Here is a 9,017-nt window from a genome sequence, read left to right on the forward strand (position 1 = left end):
ACTATTTGACCACACAGCAGACAGGAGCTTGTCCTTATGGCTTCAACCGCTACGAACCCAAGGCACCATTATGGCAATGATAATGGTTTAGACTTGGGATGGAAGTGCGGATTTTAATGTGTTTTGCTAAGAGTACTTCTGTGAGGCCCTGTAAACACGGCCTAATCTGCAGGAAGCCGCAAAAGTCATGACTGTCCCCCATCCCCATCCCCACTTCAAACCATGTGGTCGGGCCTCTTTACTATCCACTAAGACCCCCTTTGCCTTAGCGGAGCGGCACAATACAATAAACACATCCGACATCCAATACTCAAGCCTGGGGGGGTTGGGTTATGTATAATATTGGAAAACAGGAGATTTAGGGGTCCTATTTGACTTTACACAAGACTCTTTTAGCTTGGATGTTTACATGACAATAACATTTTTGAAGCCTATAAATGCAAATGATGGACATGTTTTTTATCTTTATGCTAAAAATGGAGCTCATTTATACTAGCTACTTTGAAAGGTCATTTTAATATAGCTATATACTACTGTATATAGAAATACGGGAATATGTTACACGCAAAACAACAATACATTGCCATCATAGCATTTTTGTTTTTAATTTACTTGGTTGCTCGTGGCGACAAGATAAGCGCATGAACGGCCTCGTTTATTGTGCCGTTTCAATCTGACCTGTTTTCTTACTGATACAAATTTCCGGTCTGATAGTCGTAAATATAATTACTATTACTATAATTAATATACTATACTATTAATTACTATAATTAATATTATCAGAACATTTATTCACACCAATATATGAATTTTGTGGCATTCAATTAAACAAATTAACAATGAGAGATTTTTTTGTGTCATGTACCTCATGTTCTTTGGTACGTGAAAAATAAAATAAATAAATAAATACCATTTTTAAAAAATTTAACTATATTAGGAAAGCAGGAAGTGAACAAATGTAACAGTTACTGATTGTAAAAGTACCAGATGGAGGGGTAGGATTTAATAAGCTTTGCTTCTTCCTACTCCTTTTGGACATGTGGAACTGTGAACTGATTATGGGATGTATTCAATTGTAATCTGATGCATGTTCAAATGAAATAAAACGTTTACCATAATAACAAAAACATATTAGACATCAATAATATATGATAGTATATGATAATATATGATGGCTATTATGTCATCAATTTTACATTACAGGCACCTAGAAACCATTACCATGTTCACAGATTTTTGCTATATGTGACTTAAACAACCTAAAAACAAGCTTTGACTTCTTCCTGTGCACAGTAAACACTTCAATCCTTTTGTTCTATAGGAAAAAAAAAGATGGTGAACAGATAAGCAGTAAGACAACACTGCAAAGTCTCGGAGCGCGAGGGGGGGGGGGTTTGCATGGGTGCACGGATTCCTTCCAAAAACCTGTGAACAGCAGAGACATGTGGCACAAGACAACCCTTTAAGCCCGCTGTTTGGAGTGCAGACAGAGATAAGCCCTCCCGACTCCAGCCGCATAACTTTTCAGTGTCAGAAAGAAGAATCTCAAATGGCCACAAGCAGTGTCGTCGCTTATTAAGTGAATGCATGGTGCCCCACATGACACATGCTAATTGTGTTCACCACGCAACTCATCCACAGCTCTCGGTTAAAGGGGCACAAACATGTTTCAGACCCGCTTGATTGCTCATCTTTGGCGTGATGCACTACTGATATATCATCTGGACGTGCACGGTGTCCCTGCAACCCACACACTAACATGTTTTTATCCTCATTATGTTTTGTCTAAGGGCATTATTGTGAGTCATAATGGTGAGTCTGGCCCCGCCTCTGTCTTGTGCTTACTCACATGAGCTGCTTTAAGTGAATTTTTACGGCTTGACGACGTCATGATTTAAATGTAGGCCATTGCAGTTATTTTTCCTTTCTCCACAAAAGTGAGAAACCGTGTCTCAATGGTAACTGATGAGAATTGTTGTGCTGTGATGCTATCATGTGACAGACAGCACTTGGCTTGACGGACTTGCAGACTTCCTGCATCCCGATTCTACAATGTTGTCATGTGCCAAAGTATGCCTTGAATGTCCTGTGCGAACGGATTAGTTACACCGGAGCGCTACAAACTGAAACTAACTGAATATCCATCACCCCTCCCTTCTCGGTCATGTTGAAGAACCTGCTGTGGCCTTCAGGTTTTTGACAGTCACGTTTTGACACTCTGGTCTTAATACTAACTATTCTGGGGAAAGAGGCAAGCTTTAAAGGAGCGGTAAGGACGATGTGGTTCATAGTCTACGCCAGGGGTCGGCAACCTTTACTATGAAAAGAGCCATTTTACCCCCTTGCACACTAAAGAAAAATAACCTGGAGCCGCAAAACATATGTTTAAAACAATTAGGGAGTATCAAAGTAGTTCAGATAACAAAAGACGAGTTGGAGTACTCTTGCTAGTATTGGAGATAAACTTACATAAATATATGTGTAAAGTACAGTAAACTTACCTGATTTGTTTACTCTGGCGCAAACAAGTTCCCATGCACCAGTTTTTTTTAAAAATGATCTCTAATATATTTTTTGGAATTATCAAGTAGTTCTGGGAAAGTATTACTTCACCATTCAGTGGTGCCCAGCCAATCACAGGGCACATATAGACAAACAACCATTCACACTCACATTCATACCTATGGACAATTTGGAGTCGCTAATTAACCTAGCATGTTTTTGGAATGTGGGAGGAAACCGGAGTACCCGGAGAAAACCCACACATGCACAGGGAGAACATGCAAACTCAGGGTGGAATTGAACTCGGGTCTTCTAGTTGTGAGGCCTGCGCGCTAACCACTCGTACGCCGTGCAGCCCATGGTAAAGTATTACTTATTTTCCTTCATGTTTACTTGTGTGAGAGAGAACTGAATAGCATCCTGTCTGCTGTCAGAACTCAGTCAGGATGCATTCATGGTCTCACACAAAGTTGGATTTTTTTAAACTCATTACAAACACATGCATTTTCCCCACTCGGGTGTTAAAAAATATTCAAACATTGCAAAGGGAGCCACAACAAAGAGGCTGAAGAGCCACATGCGGCTCTGGAGCCGCAGGTTGCTGACCCCTGGTCTACGCTAACGGAACTAATGTAATGGTAATGGTTTTATTTAATTTGAACATGCATCAGATTACAATTGAATGCATCACATAATCAATTCACAGTTCCACATGTCCAAAAGGAGTAGGAAGAAGCAAAGCTTATTAAATCCTACCCCTCCATCTGGTACTTTTACAATCAATAACTGTTACATTTGTTCACTTCCTGCCTTTCTAATATAATTTAAGTTATTTTTGTAATGTTATTTATTTTATAAGGGCGGCACAGCGGTCTAGTGGTTAGTGCGCAAACCTCACAGCTAGGAGACCAGGGTTCAATTCCACCCTCGGGCATCTCTGTGTGGAGTTTGCATGTTCTCCCCGTGCACGCGTGGGTTTTCTCCGGGTACTCCGGTTTCCTCCCACATTCCAAAAACATGCTAGGCTAATTGGTGACTCCAAATTGTCCATAGGTATGAATGTGAGTGTGAATGGTTGTTTGTCTATATGTGCCCTGTGATTGGCTGGCGATCAGTCCAGGGTGTACCCCGCCTCTCGCCCGAAGACAGCTGGGATAGGCTCCAGCACCCCCCGCGACCCTCGTGAGGAAAAAGCGGTAGAAAATGAATGAATGAATTTATTTTATAAATTTGTATTTTTTTAAAAATGTAATTATTTATTTTTTATTTTTTTGGTCACATACCGAAATACGAGATATATGATATGACCATCCAATGACATAATGGCTACCATAGTAACTGTCAATATAGTGATATGTATAGCACATCATGACTGGTTCAATGTACGGCTTAAGGTGGTATTTTGAAGTTAAAGTGGTCGGATTAATTCAGCATGCACAAAACAAGAACACAACAGTAACACAGTCATCTTTTGGAATGAGTGTCACGAACCCCCCACCCCCCACCCAAAGCCCAAAGCAAAACACGAGTTCTCTTGAGGTTGCCCCTCGCCTCACATGACATATTGTTCATCAATTTGAATTCGAATATTTTTTTGTCCCACTTTGGAGGCCTACTTTTCACAAAAAGGTTGACTGAACAAGTTCTACAAGTTAAGGTTTTCCACTATGGTATATTTATATGTAACCTCTGATTTAGTGATCAATTTCCACAAGGATACTTGGTGCTTGTGAACATGGTGCTAACCCAAATCTGACGAGCATAACTCGAACGGGTCTGTGACTAAAGGGGTCAGGCCATCCAGACATATACACTACAATATCATCTGAAGCAGTTCACAGTCAATATCTATCTAATAATATGACAAAAATAGACAACATTTCAAGTAAAATGCATCTACTTACCAAAGATTTCTCCTCAGTCAGCCATTGGGGATGTGGCGTATCATGCAGAACTGTTTTGCTCTGATCAACCAATCAGAATCGAGGGCCTGCAAGTTGGCTCTGAGGCAAATCAGAAGTAGAATCAGAAGTCTAAAAATTGTCTAAAAAAAAAACCATCCCCATTGTTACTGTGTGACAACGGCACTGGGCAGATTATATTGATATGGCAACACATACAAGCTGAAATCTGATTGGACAAAAAAAATTAACATACATATATACTACTAAAGTAAACTATACTACTAAATAAAAGTCACATATTAGCGAACACATTGTCTAATCACATTTTATGTTTGTTCTGGATTCTTAATCAACTTTGCAGGCAATAATAATAATAATAATAAAACAATGTTCCTGTCTAGTGACACTTGTGAAACAATAGCATGAGGTGCACGTCCACCATCACATGTAGTAATCTCTTCTCAGGGGTCATGGCGGTGGATTGGTTGCTAAAAAGGAGGTTGCTAATAACAGCTGCCAGATGTGCACGGTCCCTTGAGCCTGTGTACATTCTCACAGACAATGGAATGCTTGTGAGGAGCCCCAACAGGAAGTGAGGTCAGGGCTTGTGACCCCTCCCTTAAACTATAAGTGCAGCGACTGGGGCAGCTACAGTGGACAAACTCCTGAACTGTCCCGTCGTAAAAAAGGCGCTCCGTAAAATGTCTGTGACTTGCGGTTAGCCGAAAAGTGAAAGCGTGTGAAAAATAACTTTGCTGCAAAGTTAAAAAGTTTTTGCTGCAGTGTTTTCCACATACCAGCTGCTGCGGGGGCGGTGGGGTGGGGTTCGGGGGAATCGTGCTCTGAGTTGCACAATCTCACCCGACATAACCATGGGTAGACACGACATGAGTCAAAGCTGCTGAAACATCTCAGCGCAGACGGGCAGTGCAAGTTGTCTGAGAAACTCGGCTTTGTTTCCACTGGTGGTCTCTCACTCATCACCACAGGTGGACTCTATGAGCTGTTTGCCCCGTGTACGTGCTCTGATGTCATTCAGCCAGGTATGAGCAAGACACCTGTCTATGCACGTGAGGGCTGAGAGCAAATCCACTGTGCACAGTAAGGGGACTCACGTCTGTCAATCAAGCTGGATTATACATGAATATACACCCCCCAGTAGTTTACTTCATAGCTGTAGTGTTGTTTCTTGCTGCCCTCAGTCTCCCCTTGGATAAAATTTGTCTCCTTACCTGACAAGTGACAAATATTACTATGTTGTTAACTCTGGGTGCTGCAGTATTATACTTCACAGTAGTCACTTTGCATGGTTGTTTTCTTGCTGCCCTCAGTCTCCTGTTGTATAAAATGTATCTCCTTATTGTGTCATCTGGAAATGAAAAGTACTCATGCTGTTGTTAGCTCTGGATGTTGTAAAATTATACTTCACTTTCTTCACTTTGTTGTTTCCTTGATGCCCTCAGTCTCCTCTTGAATAAAGCATGTCTCCTTGCCGTGATAAGTAGAAATGACAAAAATAAGTACACATGCTGTTTTTAACTCTGGACTCACCACTATATAATACTCCACAGTCTTCACTCTGCTGCAGCTTTTTTCCTGCTGCCCTCAGTCTCCCCTTGGATAAAATTTGTCCCCTGACCTTGACGGTTAGAACTGACAAATATTACTATGTTGTTAGCTCTGGGTGCTGCAGTATTATACTTCACAGTAGCCACTTTGCTGCATGGTTGTTTTATTGCTGCCCTCAGTCTCCTGTTGGATAAAATGTATCTCCTTATTGTGTCATCTGGAAATGAAAAGTACTCATGCTGTTGTTAGCTCTGGATGTTGTAATATTATACTTCACTTTCTTCACTTTGTTGTTTCCTTGATGCCCTCAATCTCCTCTTGAATAAAACATGTCTCCTTGCCGTGATAAGTAGAAATGACAAAAATAAGTACACATGCTGTTTTTAACTCTGGACTCACCACTATATAATACTCCACAGTCTTCACTCTGCTGCAGCTTTTTTCCTGCTGCCCTCAGTCTCCCCTTGGATAAAATTTGTCCCCTGACCTTGACGGTTAGAACTGACAAATATTACTATGTTGTTAGCTCTGGGTGCTGCAGTATTATACTTCACAGTAGCCACTTTGCTGCATGGTTGTTTTATTGCTGTCCTCAGTCTCCTGTTGGATAAAATGTATCTCCTTACTGTGTCATCTGGAAATGAAAAGTACTCATGGTGTTTTTAGCTCTGGACGCTGCAGTTTACTTTATAGTCTCCACTTTGCAACAGTGCCGTTTTCCTGCTGCCCTCAATCTCCTCTTGGATAAATTTGGCTCCTTACCTAAAAATGATAAAAACTACTACATATGCTGTTGTTAGCTCTGGATGCTGAATATACTTCACTTTCTTCACTTTGTTCTTGATGCCCTCAGTCTCCTCTTGGATAAAATGTGTCTCCTTGCCGTGATAGGTAGAAATGACAAAAATAAGTACACATGCTGTTGTTAACTCTGGACTCACCACAATATTGTACTCCACAGTCTTCACTTTGCTGCAGCTTTCTGTTATCTTGTGGTCCTCATTCTCCTCTTGAATGAAATTGGGCTCTTTACTGTGACAGCTAAAAATCACAAAAAAAAAGAACTACACATGCTGAATTTAGCTCTGGATGATATATTACGTATATACTCCACAGACAAGACTCCTTTAGAATAAAATCTGTCTCCATGTGTACGTGACAAAAATAAAAATACTTGCTAGCATTAACTTTAAACCTCTCTGGATGCCATTTGTATACCCTCCACTTTGCTTCTGCCCTTTATCTCCACTTGGATAAAATTTGTCCAACAACAAAAAAGCTTACCCTCATGGTGCCTTATCTCTCCAAACAGCAGTAATTCACTCCACATGACTCAATTGTCTTGCTCCCCTCAGTCTCTTCTTGGATAAAACAATATTGCGATTGCTGCAAAGATCCTTCCACATGTCTGTTGAATTTCCCTTCCTGCAGGTTTTTAGGTTATGTTTGTCCTTACAGTACATTTAAATCTCACACAAGAGGCCTTAGAGAGGCAACATGAATCCACTTCCTCGAACACCTTACAGACAATACGACTCCTGTAGGGCTATTAGCATGATAAAATCTATACTACCATCACATCATAGCCACGTGGGATGACTTGGGCTTTCCGACTAATGACTATGAAGACTTTATTAGCTCCACTGGTGTTCCAAACGCAAGGAGGAGCAGCACCTGCCTCAGTTAATGACAGTGATGGACGTGCCCTAGAGGCCCAATGTGAATATACATCACATGGTTAATGTTGATCATGTGATGAGTCTGGTCAGTAAGTAGGGTGCATTGACATAATAGTAAAAGCACAAAGAACCCCGATGCTTCTTTCAGCCGCTCACAGAGGAAACAGGATTAGTTGGGAAAGAAAGTGAGGACTCTGCTGCATGCTGGGATCTGCATCGGGGGAGAGGAAGTGAGGAGGAGGTGGAACATCTGGACTTGATTTGGGCAGCACTCCGACGTGGGGAGAGTCCCAAAAATAGGCTGTAAAAGTTATTACCTCCGCCAAGGACATTGTGTTGCCTTTATTTGTTAAGTAGATACATTTCATTTTCAAGAATTTTCCAGAAAATAATGAAGACAAACAATAACAAAAATTCAGCCCAGCTAATTGGTCAGTGTGCAGAGTATGCAAAAAAAAAATCCTAAAGCGATTTCCTCTAACTAGCTTAATAGTTAGGAGGCTAATTAGTTGGCAGAAAACTAAAAAACGATTTACACTAACGCACAATATTTTGTTAGCAGGATTACGCTATAACTACAGAACCTACTTCTACTCGCTAGCTAGTTATTTAGTTAATATAGCTAGTGAATTTGCGGATTACACTATGTCGAAAAACAAGGAATAGTTATGTATATAACAATTAAATTGGTTGCTTAGTTAGCTTGATATCATTATTAACACAATAACTAAAGAAACACTTAACACTAGCTAGGAACAGTTATTTAGTTTGCTGGTAAATTACACATAAAGTATAAAACTAAATTCTATTAGATAGCTACTTTGTTAGAGTGCAGAATTACACAAAAGCTACAGAACTAAGTTAGACAGTTAGTTAGGTGGTAGAATTACGTAAAAAAAAAAACAACTCCCACAAGCTAGCAACATTTTGAGTTAGTTGGCTAGCTAGCTAGTCAGACCCAATTTACACTAGTTAGCAAGACAGCTACTTTGTATTTAAGAAGCAGAATTACCCAGAAAATAAAACAACAGATTTACACTAGCTGGTTATTAGGTTGACACAAAACTTTGCTAGCTGGCTAGTATTTAGTTAGTTACCAGAATCACATTAAAAAGACGGAATACATTTCCACCGGATATTAATGTGGTGAGCTAATTTGCTAGCCAGCTAGCTAGTTTGTCAGTTTGGTTGATTTGAGTGCGATTCTCATTTGTTTAGTTTGAAAGGTCATTTTAAGTAGTTCTTAAAAAGTTAATCAATGAAAGGGTTCAAACTCTACTTAATGATATTTGGTGTTATTGTAGTTTTATTTATCAACATACCGTACAGTGGAGGTGACTCTCAGGGGTGTCGCGGGCGGGCG

The sequence above is a fragment of the Doryrhamphus excisus genome, linkage group LG16, assembly GCF_037039965.1.
Source record: "Doryrhamphus excisus strain RoL-2023G ecotype Guam linkage group LG16, RoL_Dexc_Guam_v1.1, whole genome shotgun sequence".
Lineage (NCBI taxonomy): Eukaryota > Metazoa > Chordata > Actinopteri > Syngnathiformes > Syngnathidae > Doryrhamphus > Doryrhamphus excisus.